Below are 13,154 nucleotides of genomic sequence, written 5' to 3' on the forward strand. Positions count from 1 at the left end.
GGGACAAATTTGCTGAATAAAATTATAACTAAGAACGCAGGAGCGGGAGATGTGAGGGAGTCCAAAGCAGTGAAAAGATCTATGTTAAGAGATGTGATATTGTATTGTTTTATTGGAATTGTGATTTACAAAAAATTGTTAATAAAAAATATATTTTTTTTAAAAAAAGACATACACAACTGGTGGAACAATGATGAACCTTTACATTTAAAGAAACCATTCAACATTTCCCCTGCGGTTCATCATTGTGGAACAAAAACATAAAGCATATTTTGTACATGTCTTTCATGTGTAACCTTTGGAAGTGCTTTAGTAAAAATGTCTGCAATTTGATTGTCACCTGGAACATATTGAAATACAATCATTTCATCAGCAATTAGTTTCTTTACAAACTGTAAACGTAACCTTAAGACTCTAGTGTGCTGCGTATTGGTCTCTGAAAACAGGATAGCGAGTCCACTCTGGGAATCAAGGTAAACTCTTACTAGTAGTGTTACTTTCATCTGTAGGTCTGCAAATACTTGCAGATACCATTCCACATCACAAGTGGCCTGAACGCATGCACATAATTCACTCTCTGTTGTGGAGAGACAAATAATGGTTTGTGTCTGGGACTTCCATTCAAATGGACAACCTTTATAACAAAACACCATACCAGACACACCCCTGCAATTATTTTGTTCCACTGCATGAGATGCATCGCAGAAAATTTCAAAACCTTTGTCAATACATGATGTAAACTGCAACCTAGAATGTTTGGTATGTTTAAAGTACATTAAAACTCTCTTAAGAGCAGAGAAACATTGCGTAGTGGGCTTTTCCACAAATTTTGCCAGAAAGTGAAAAGCATAAGTTATATCTGGTCTTGAGATTCTTTGAATGAAATTTAGCTTGCCTATAGCAGAACGATACAAAGTTTTGTTAGGAAATGGCTTATCTTCACCTGTAAAGGTGAAACCACATACCATAGGCGTTTCCTTCCCATTTGCATTTTCTTAAACCCATTTTGAATCAATAAGTCTCATTTCTGGGGTTTGTGGTACAAGAGACCAGGTGTTATGCTCTTTTAAAGAAGCTATCTCAGAGTTGATAGCTTTATACCAATTTACTTGGTGCTTAGGTAAATTCTGAACATCATCGTAGCTTTTTGGCTCAAAAACCGCCTTATTGGCATACACAGTATTTAAAAGTTCATCTGCAAAACGTTGTGGCTTCTGTCTCTTTCTATCTGAACGTCTCAGTCCGGAAGGAGAGTCAGACTCCTCAGACTTAATGGGACTAAGTAAACTACTCGTTTCAGGTTGTAAATCATCATTGTCAGACTGAAGAGGTGCCTGTAGGCTAAGATCACGGTCAGAAAACTCAAGAGAATCTAACCTCCCCTCGGGTGCCTGTGACTTTAAATCATCAAACAAATTATCAGATTCAACAGGCTTTTTGTCTTGTTCCATTAATTCAGAAGCACCATTTCCTGCTGCTGCTGCTGCTGCTTCCTCTTCTTCCTCAGTATCATTTATACCGTTAGTATCTTGGAAAACAGCAACGCCATTCCAATTTACAGTTTGTATCATGCTTCTGGTAATATGAAATTTGCCAGTTGCTGGTATGTAAATTCTGTACGCCCCCTTCTGGTAGCCCATTAATTTTCTCAGAACACTACACTCACCCAATTTCTGCTTAGCGGGATAATGCATAATTACATCTGAATCCCAAATGCGTAGGTATTTCAGATTAGGGCGTTTTTTAAACAGCTTCTCATAGGGGGTGACATCTAAACCAGAATGATAACTGCAATTTCTAACGTAACAAAAGGCATTGAGCGCTTCAGCCCAAAAGACTTTGGGCAGATTAGCATCGTACAGATAAGTTTTAACCCCTGCCTGCAGGTCATGCTGCACAACTTCAACAAGCCCATTTTGCCAGGGACTTCAGGGGCAAGATAACTCGTGAGTAGGCCCCTGTGCCTCAGAAGAAAATTCCCCGCCCCGGTCAGAAAACAGATACTTAATTTGTTTGTTAAAATGCATTTTTTACCCAGTTGCAAAAAGCTCTGTATTTCTCAAATGCTTGGGACTTCTCAGCTATTGCATAAGTCCAACAATATCTACTATACTGGTCTATCAGGGTAAGCCAGTACTTAGAACCTCCTAATGATGGTGGGAGTGGCCCAACTAAATCACAATGTACATGCTCAAATGGCTCAGTTATTTTCCTATCTGAGCACCTACCCTTGCGTGCAACCTTAATCTTATTCTTGCAACAGGATAGACATTGCATAAAGAATTTACATGGTTTTAAGTTTAGGCCATTAACAATATTCTTTGTCTTAATCACATCAGCAAAATTCAGGTGTCCCAGAATTCTGTGTGCTTCATGGACACACCCGGAATGTGGCCTTACACTCCTCAACCCCTGGCTTGACTGTGCTGCTCTGCAATTTATAGGCGATTGGGAGTAGGTGTGAAAATACAGTCTATATAATCAGAGTCCCGGGCATACAATAGACATTTGTTCCCATTGAAAAACTCACACATTGACTTTAAGAAACGCACAGTTATGCCTTGACGAGCAAAACTTCTTACTGACAATAAATTGTCCACTGACGGGCAGTAAATGCAGTTCGCTATCGTAATGTTTAAAGAGTCAAGTTTAATAGTACCCCTGCCAAGCGACTGCAAGACTTGTGAATTGGCTAAATGTACATTACCAATTTCCTCTTCGAAAGAAATAAACAAGCTTCGATTGTTGCAAATGTGCTGAGATGCTCCTGAGTCCACAATAAAAAACTTCCACTTGGCACCTTTAATTCTTTTACGATCTGTAGTCCGAGCATGAAAAGCTCGCGGCTCGTTTCTGTCTTTACGGTACAATGTCGGCTGCTGGGCTGATGACTGTGACTGACGAACAGAAACAGACTTGGGAGTACTTTGCTTTCTTTTGGATCTGCAGTCCTTTGCAAAATGTCCCTGCTTATTGCAGAACCAACAACGCTTTGCAGCTTTAAATGCAGTCGTATCAACACAAGTTTGCATATGGCGTTCCTCATTGTTTCTGGAAATAGGAGTGCTTATGGCACAAGCCTCCCTTCTATCCAACTCGCCCATTAATCGTGCCGTTATTTTTTTTAAATAATTTTTTATTAAGATTTTAAAGGTTACAAAAAAATAAGAAAAAATACAGTCAAAAAAGAAAATAAGAATAAAAAAAATACATATATCAAAATACAGAAAAAAGAAAGATAAAAAACAAAGGTAAAAAGAAAAAAAAGAAAAAAAGCAAATCAAACCTTTAACTCGCTTAGTTGCAATCACTTATTTCCTTGACTTCCTCGTGCCTCCCATTTTTGTATTCTAATTCTGTTAGATATTCTAGCAAATCCTTCCAACCTTGTTTTTATCCTAATAGTTTATCTTAACATACTATACTTCCCCTCTTTATATTTTAATTCATATAAATATTTCAACACATCCTTGATCTTAATTTTATCCTCATATCTTATCTTAATATACTGTAATTTTCCATTCTTTCCTTCACCAAGTTATCATCCACTTTAACTTTGTTTAATCTTATTTCCCATTAAAACTTATATATCTGTACTTATTCTTAAGACATTTCCCCTAAGGTCAAAGAAAAAATTCAATTCCGCGATTTTCCCATCTCTCATTTTAAAAAAAACAAATTTATATTATATATACTTTAGATTCCCAATTTTCTTTCACCAAATCCCCTCCCCGGTTTCAGCCCCTCAATAGTTCCATTAATCTCAGAAAACCATCAGCCCGGAGATCTTAAATCCGAGGCTCTTAAGTCTGTCCCCTCTGCCAGTCTTTTTGATAGTCTTTAATGTTGAAAATCAGATCTTGGGGAAGCCCCAACCCAACAGTCATCATATTACTTCCTGCCAAACTTCCATAGTTAAAAGTAGGGCCTATAAAGTATTCCAAATCTTGTTTCACACTCTTTTCAAATCCAAAGGCCCCCAAAGCTCCAATCTTCCAATCTCCACCTGGCTCGGATTTATATTCCAAAGGTCATTTGATCTCCACATAGGGTGATCTCTCCATCTTTCATCTTCCAGGCCAAACCAGGCTTCCATCTCCAAATATTTACTTCTCCTAGTTGTCATCATGTAGGGCCTCAAGTAGTAATCCACTATTGGCCTCTGTAGGGTTACGGCTCCCCCTTTCCTCACTTTGCTCACAACAAGATTCTCCTTTTCAAATGTTTCAATTTGTTCAGTTGAAAGAGGTTCCTGTGCTTGGTTCTTGTCCACTTCTTTGCCAAAACCTACTTTTGTTTCCAAGATTACCACGTTAGTAGCCATAACATTTATCTGGTCTTGCAGCTTTCCCAAGAGATAAAATGTCCTGTTCAGTTCACACTCGATTTCCTTCCTAACAGCCATACTTAAATAGTCCAAGGTCAAAAACTAGTTTCTCAAGGCTTTTATCTTTAGCTGCATCCTTACGACAATAACCCAAAGCTCCCTCTAGAGGGATTCAAATTCTTTTTCACTCCTTCCAGCACAGACCCAAAGGTCCCATACATTGAATTATAACAGTTCCTTTCTTCCTTTTAAACATAAAGTTGTAACAAAAACAGGCAGTAGAAACAAAGTCCTTCTTTTGTATCCTAACAGCTAACTTGACAGCTGTCAAATCACTGTCAACGGGCTCACACAGACCACTCCCGGGTCTGGGGATGTGGCACTTCAATTTCACGGATTTTAACCTTCTCCTGCAGGTTCCCCTGCTTTCAAAAAAGATATTGATGATAGTTTCAATCAATGGAATTTAGGTCCTTTACACAAAACTCTCCACGACCTTAGTTAACTGGTTCTTTGCTTCAGTTTATTTACAGAAAGGGGAGGCGGACTTCCTGTTTGGACCTTCCCTGATCGGTACCAATTATTTTTTTTTTAAAAAAAAACTTTAAATACTTTAGAATTCCAATTTCCGTTCTACTCACGGGTTGTTGTTTAAAATCCATTTGTCCACAAGAAAAAGTCAGCGCGCTCTGGCAACGGCTACGCGGCTTCACTCCGTAAAAATAGCGGTCGATTCAAAACACCGCGCTGCTCACCCCACGTCACTTCGGAACCCCCGAAAAGGGGTTTCCCTGTGGGTAGGGGAGCGCTCCTGGTGTCAACCGAATCCCACGTTCCCAGGCTTCATCCACCTGGGATTTCTAAAGGGTCTCCGCCTTCGCCGCGGCGGTACGACCCGAATTCCACGGAGCGGGTTCCTCTCAGTCAGAGGAATGCTGCCATTGTCGATGGCGCTAACCCGGAAGTCCACTAATCATGCCGTTACCCCTTCCACGGTTAATTGTGCTGGTGGAACGGCAGATATCTGGCTAGCTACACCATCAAAGTCCTCATTAAGGGAAGAAAGAATGATAAAAACATACTGAATATAAGGTATCTCCATGTCCCTTCGAATTAATTCGCAGTGTATTGCCTCCAGACGTCTCAAGTGTGCTGCCAAATCACTACCAGGCTGCAACTTGGTCTGGTACAGCTGCTTGAAAAACGTCAATGCAGACACTGACTCTTTTCTAATATGCACTGCTGCAAGACTGTCCCACATTTCTTTGGCAGTTTTCTTATTTCTTATATAGACTACTTGCTGGTCACTGACTGCCAAATTAATTATTGCCCTGGCTTTTGCATCTCCTTTCGACCAAGCATTAGTTACAGGGTCAGGAGGGTCATCAGTTACATAGGTCCATACTTCTCTAGAGGTCAAAAGCGCCTCCACCCGAAAAGACCATAAACTATAGTTCTCATCTGTTAGCTGTGGGAACACCAGAGCCTTCTCAGCTTCTGGAACCCGGTCAACCATTCTGGAACTCTTCCAGACCCACAGAAACTACACTAGCAGGAGAAGGAGTTTTCAAAGCTTTCTCAGAGTCCAAAATAAGGCAGTCATCCACTCAGCAGCTGGGCCCATAACCAAAGATGTTAGCTATTTGCAGTATAGTAGCACTGCAGAGAGCTTGCTGGGGAGACCATGCATTAAAAAAGGACTCAAAAATAACTTAAACAAGGTTTTAATAACAAAAACAAAAACACTAAATACATCAACAACAAACCAGACCCAACCACCAACCAATCCCCCAGGGTAATGGGAGAGCTAGGTGCTGCTCCTTATATACTACACCCAAATGCTGACACAGCCATTCAACATTCAACCATTCAACATTCAACCATTCAACAGCCAGAACTGAGTTCCAGTGAGTTCTGGCTGGGGAAAAAGCCCTGGGGCAAGCCTAGGGTGGGCCACCTAAGCACAGCTCTCTTGCCCTGTGCCCCTCTGCCACCTTTGCCGACTGAGAGCCAGTGTGGTGTAGTGGTTAAGAGTGGTAGTCTCCTAATCTGGGGAACCGGGTTCACGTCTCCGCTCCTCCACATGCAGCTGCTGGGTGACCTTGGGCCAGTCACACTTCTTTGAAGTCTCTCAGCCCCAGTCACCTCACAGAGTGTTTGTTGTGGGGGAGGAAGGGAAAGGAGAATGCTAGCCGCTTTGAGACTCCTTAAAGGGAGAGAAAGGCGGGATATCAAATCCAAACTCTTGGGGACTTTCGGGTTAGCGCCATCGGTAATGGCGGAATCCTTCTGACTAGGAGGATCTGCCTCGAGGAAATCGGGTCTGTACCGCTACGGCGAAGTGGAGACCCTTCAAAAATCACAGGCGGGAGAAGCCTGTGAGCGTGGGATTCGGCGGGCACCTTTTGGGCCCCCCCAATTCGCAGGGAATACCGATTACGGTTCCGGAGCGAAGCAGGGTGAGCGGCACGGTGCTGTGAATCAACTGCTTTTTCCTTGGAGCGAAGCCGCACAGCCGTTACCGGAGAGCGCTGACTTCTTCCTGTGACAATTCGACCTCAAAAGCAACTACCCATGAATAGGAAAAATTGGAAGTATAAAAGGACGAAAAAGACTTAATTTGGCACCGATGCGGGGAGGTTTAAACAGGAAGTCCGCCTTCCGCTTTTGTAAATAGATCAAAGCAAAGAGACTACAAGCTAAAGTTTTGGAAATCCGACTGGAAAGGATTAATTTCCTAACACAAAAAGTATCAACCCCCCCCCCCTAGGAAGCAGGGGAAGGAGGGGGGAGTTTTGGACTATATATACCTGCAAGAGAGAGGGAAAGAAGTTAAAATCCACCGCTCAAAACTTGGGAACGGGCTGCCAATAGACAAAGACTGTTGTGCTTTGAACTGCGTATTAACTGTGAATAGACGACTTGCTGACAGCTAGCTCAGCAAGAGAGATACATTGTGGTTAGTTGTCCTCTTCTGCTCTTAAAAAGGAGGGAAAGTAACTGGAAAGTAACAAAAAATTGGAAGTGTTTATTTTTTTTATTTGAGTTTAAAAGGTGTCATTTTGGACTATTGCAACTGTTTCCACCTAGAGGAAGTTTCTGAAATCGATACTAGGTGAATTTTCCACTTGCAAAGAGAAACTGTGTAGTGTTATGGCACATGGGAAAGAAAAAGTAGACTCGTCATTCCCAGACAAAACAACAAGGTCTGGGAAGATTTGGCAGTGAAGACCATCAGCCGTTGGTCTCCCTACCCCATCTGCGACTGTACCAACACAATCTAAGCCTAGTGGAATGTCATCAGAAGATGTTTTAGCGATTGCACTGGCCAAGATTAATGAATCTTTGGAGCAACTTAATAAGAGGGTCGAAGAGACAAATAAGACGGTTGAAGAGACAAAGATGACAGTGGACGAGGCAAAAGTGAAGGTAGACGCAGCAACCACTAAAATTGACTTAAATACAGAAAGCTTAAATAGCTTGGGACAAAAGGTGAACACTAATACAGAATCTATTCAGAAATTGTTGCAGGAATCTACTTTGATCCGACAGACTGCAGATGAAGCCAAGGAAAAAGCTGCTGCTGTGGAATTTAAGATAACACAATTGGAAACAGAGAAAGTCCCAGATCTACAGAGGCAAATTGAGGACCATAAATTGACACTTTCTATGATTGAACTTAAGGAAAAACAGACGAATTTAAGGATTAGAGCTGTACCTGAATTAGAGAAGGGCAGTTTGATAGAATTTGCAGAGTTCTGGAAGTTGGATTTGAAACAAGAAGAATTCAAAATCGTGAGGGCCTTCAGACTTGGAAGAGGAGGAAACAAGAATAAAATAAGGGACTGTCTGATTACTCTCCGATCTAAAGAAGAGAGAGATAAAATTTTGGGTCTGCACTTTCAGAATTCTTTGACAATTCTGCAGTCAAGAGTGGAAATCTTTAAAGATATACCGAAACATCTGTAATGGTTATAAGGGGTTACTTGTGCGTAAGTTGCCGTCACTTTTGGCTAGATTGCCTGGCTAACCATGCTTTTGGCTGAAAGCCCTCACTCCGTGGCCGTTCAGTCGCTTGCAGAATCCGTCAGTGGGCGTTTCTTGAACCTCTTCCAGCATAAGAGCTGTTTGACGCCAAGTCTCCGCCTATCTCCCTGCGTGGGACTCTTCTGTGCAAGGAAGGAGTGGGCAGAGGCGTGCCCGTGCTCTCTCCACTGGTCTCAGATGAAGGGTCCCGGAGACCTCTCTCTGAATCCTCCATCTCCCTCCCTTCTCTACTGGTGTTACGTTGAATTCCTTCCCTCCTGCTGGTCCCCTCTCCTGCATCGCTTTGGAGCCCAGCCTCCACCTCACGCTCCAATGTCAGGTCCCTGACAACATCTTTTGGATCCTAGGTCCAACTTTGGAGATTTGGTTGCCCTGTTGAGAAGGAACAAAATCATCTTCAGGTGGGAATTTCCCCAAGGCCTATTCTTTAGCTTTAAAGGAAGAAAGATAAAGATAAGATCAGTGGAGGAAAAAGATAAGTTTTGGGGAAACCATGGAGAAGATCTGCAGAAAGAACTTGGAAAAGAGCCGGGAGTTTTGGACAGAAGTTCACCAAAAAGAGGGAAATCAACACCACTGACAGAAATAGATAAAGTACTAAGTGCTGTTGGAGGAGAAGCAGAGTAACTACATCATGGCACTGCAAGTATTAAGCTGGAATGTGAATGGACTCAACTCCCCGGAAAAAAGGCGAGAGTCTTTCATTTATTAAAAAAAGAACAATTGGATTTGATTTGTCTATAAGAAACACATGTGATAAGGCTACACAGGAAGATATTGAGCAATAAAAGATTGGGACATGAATTTATTTCATCAGACAAAGTTAAGAAAAGAGGAGTAATACTTTATGCAAAATGAAATTGATGAATCAGGAAATAGAATGGAAGATCAAACAGATGAGACCGAAGACATTTGAATCGGCAAATAAATGTGGGAAACTGCTGGCTTGGCAAATGAAAAAAAGACAAAAACTTAATACTATTACTAATTTGGAAGTGGAGGGAAAGAATATACAGAATCCAGTGGAGATCAGGAAGTGCTTTCAGAGGTATTTAAACATCTATATACACAGGAGACTCAGAAAGAAATGGACATTGATCGATTTTTGAAAATAAATGGATTACAAAAAATCTCTCAAGAAAATAAGCTAATGTTGAATTATAAAATAACAGAACAGGAGGTAGAAGGAGCCATTCAGAACATGCAATTGGGCAAATCCCCAGGGCTGGATGGTTTCACTTCAAGATATTATAGATCCTTGAAAGAATGGCTAGTACAGCCTTTAAAGGAAGTTTGCAATGAAATACTGGAAGGGAAAAAGGCACCAGAGTCGTGGAAGGAAGCTTATATTACACTTATACCGAAAACAGAGTCTGAGAAGACACAGCTTAAGAACTACCGCCCCATATCTTTGCTCAATGTGGATTACAAAATTTTTGCTGATATTATGGCTAAAAGACTAAAAAAAGGTACTAGTAGAAGAAATCCATAAAGATCAAGTGGGCTTTCTCCCGGGGAGACACTTGTCTGACAATACGAGGAATATAATTAACATTTTAGAAAAATTACAAGTGAATATTAACACCAAAGCAGTTTTGATATTTGTGGACGCGGAGAAAGCCTTTGACAATATTTCTTGGAGTTTCATGAAGAAAAATTTACAGGGAATGGGGGTAGGTCAAGGTTTTGAAAATGGTATAGGTGCAATCTATTCAGAACAAAAAGCTAAATTAATTGTAAACAATGTAGTCACAGAGGAGTTTAAGATTGAGAAAGGAACACAACAAGGTTGCCCAATCTCTCCATTGCTTTTTATATCGGTCCTGGAGGTTCTGCTTAATATGATTAGAAAGGACCAATTGATTAAAGGTATACAAGTCAGAGCTAAACAGTACAAATTGAAAGCATTTGCTGATGATTTGGTATTGACACTACAGGAGCCAGAATCTAGTACCAAAAGAGTATTGGAATTGATTCAAGAATTTGGTCATGTTAATAATAATAATAATAATAATAATAATAATAATAATTTATTATTTATACCCCGCCCATCTGGCTGGGCCTCCCCAGCCACTCCGGGCGGCTTCCATAAAAACCAAAAATACAGTAAAATATCACACGTTAAAAACTTCCCTGAACAGGGCTGCCTTAAGATGTCTTCTGAATGTCAGGTAGTTGTTTATCGCTTTGACATCTGCTGGAAGGGCGTTCCACAGGGCGGGGGCCACTACCGAGAAGGCCCTCTGCCTGGTTCCCTGTAGCTTTGCTTCTCGCAATGAGGGAACCGCCAGAAGGCCCTCGGCGCTGGACCTCAGCGTCCGGGCAGAATGATGGGGGTGGAGACGCTCCTTCAGGTATACTGGACCGAGGCCGTTTAGGGCTTTAAAGGTCAGCACCAACACTTTGAATTGTGCTTGGAAACATACTGGGAGCCAATGTAGGTCTTTCAAGACCGGTGTTATATGGTCTCGGCGGCCACTCCCAGTCACCAGTCTAGCTGCCGCATTCTGGATTAGTTGTAGTTTCCGAGTCACCTTCAAAGGTAGCCCCACGTAGAGTGCATTGCAGTAGTCCAAGCGGGAGATAACCAGAGCATGCACCACTCTGGCGAGGCAGTCCGCAGGCAGATAGGGTCTCAGCCTGCGTACCAGATGGAGCTGGTACACAGCTGCCCTGGACACAGATTTAACCTGTGCCTCCATGGACAGCTGTGAGTCCAAAATGACTCCCAGGCTGCGCACCTGGTCCTTCAGGGGCACAGTTACCCCATTCAGGACCAGGGAATCCTCCACACCTGCCCGTCTCCTGTCCCCCAAAAACAGTACTTCTGTCTTGTCAGGATTCAACCTCAATCTGTTAGCCGCCATCCATCCTCCAACCGCCTCCAGACACTCACACAGGACCTTCACCGCCCTCACTGGTTCTGATTTAAAAGAGAGGTAGAGCTGGGTATCATCCGCATACTGATGAACACCCAGCCCCAACCTCCTGATGATCTCTCCCAGCGGCTGCATGTAAATGTTGAAAAGCATGGGGGAGAGGACAGAACCCTGAGGCACCCCACAAGTGAGAGCCCAGGGGTCTGAACACTCATCCCCCCCCACCACTTTCTGAACACGGCCCAGGAGGAAGGAGCGGAACCACTGTATGACAGTGCCCCCAGCTCCCAGCCCCTCAAGACGGTCCAGAAGGATGTTATGGTCGATGGTATCAAACGCCGCTGAGAGATCCAGCAGAACTAGGAAACAGCTCTCACCTTTGTCCCTAGCCCGCCGGAGATCATCAACCAGTGCGACCAAGGCAGTTTCAGTCCCATGATGAGGCCTGAATCCCGACTGGAAGGGATCCAAATGGTCCGCTTCTTCCAGGCGTGCCTGGAGTTGTTCGGCAACCGCTCGCAGGATTTAAGTTGAATAAGTTGAAAACTAAGGTTTTAGAGAAAAATCTAACAGTGATTGAGAGAGAGAAGTTTCAGAAGGAGACAGGATTAACATTGGTTAAGAAAGTGAAATACTTAGGGGTTAACATGACTGCTAAGAATGTGAATTTATTTAAAGATAATTATGAAAAATGTTGGACGGAAGTGAAAAAGGATCTAGAAATATGGACAAATTTGAAGTTATCATTGCTAGGCTGAATTGCTGCGATAAAAATGAATGTATTGCCAAGGATGGTGTTTTTGTTTCAAACACTGCAAATTTTGGACAAAATGGATTGTTTCAAGAAGTGGCAGAAAGATATCTCTAGATTTGTCTGGCAGGGCAAGAAATTTAATATACTAACTGATGCTAAAGAAAGAGGTGGTTTTGCCCTGCCAGACCTTAAGCTTTATTATGAATCAGCCGCATTTTGTTGGCTGAGAGAATGGCTGCTTCTTGAAAACATAGACATTTTGGACCTAGAAGGTTTTAATAATGTATTTGGGTGGCATGCATATCTGTGGTATGACAAGGTCAAAGCACATAAAGCGTTTAAAAACCATATTGTCAGGAAAGCACTGTTTAATGTCTGGATAAGATATAAGGATTTGCTTGAAAACAAAACTCCAAGGTGGTTGTCACCAATGGAAGCAAAGGCTCAGAAAAAGCTCAATATGGAGGCCAATTGGCCGAAATATTGGGAAATTTTGGAACAAGAAGGGGACAGATTAAAACTGCAGAGTTTTGAAAAACTAAAAAACAAAGTACGAGACTGGCTTCATTATTACCAAATAATGGAGGCTTACAATTTGGATAAGAAAATTGGCTTTCTGGTGGAAAAATCAAAATTGGAAACAGAACTGTTAGATCCTAAAACTAAGAATTTGTCAAGAATGTATAACTTGCTGTTGAAATGGAATACTCAGGATGAAATGAAATCTGCTATGATTAAATGGGCACAAGATGTTGGACATAACATTATGATGGCTGCCTGGGAACAGTTATGGACCACAGGCATGAAATTCACGGCATGTAATGCCCTAAGAGAAAACATAATGAAAATGATTTACAGGTGGTACATGACACCAGTCAAGCTTGCAAAAATTTATCATTTGCCCGATAATAAATGTTGGAAATGTAAAGAGACTGAGGGTACATTTTTTCACCTTTGGTGGACATGCCCAAGGATTAAGACTTTCTGGGAGATGATCTATAATGAAATGAAAAGGTATTTAAGTATACCTTTCAGAAGAAACCAGAGGCCTTTCTCCTGGGCATGGTTGGCCAATTGGTGTCAAAGAAGGATAGAACTTTCTTTATGTATGCCACAACAGCAGCAAGAATACTCATTGCAAAATATT

The 13,154-nt window shown here is 41.9% G+C and overlaps 1 protein-coding gene across 1 annotated transcript in view; it reads left to right on the forward strand.

The window, feature by feature from the left end:
• The window catches only part of LOC309331835 (maestro heat-like repeat family member 5), a gene marked incomplete at its 3' end in the record, with an annotated part of 29,626 nt that overhangs the window by 13,604 nt on the left and 2,868 nt on the right, over positions 1-13,154 (forward strand). The gene's annotated exons all lie outside the window — the stretch shown is intronic.

This window comes from Podarcis erhardii, assembly GCF_964252035.2.
Source record: "Podarcis erhardii genome assembly, chromosome: 16".
Taxonomy (NCBI): domain Eukaryota; kingdom Metazoa; phylum Chordata; class Lepidosauria; order Squamata; family Lacertidae; genus Podarcis; species Podarcis erhardii.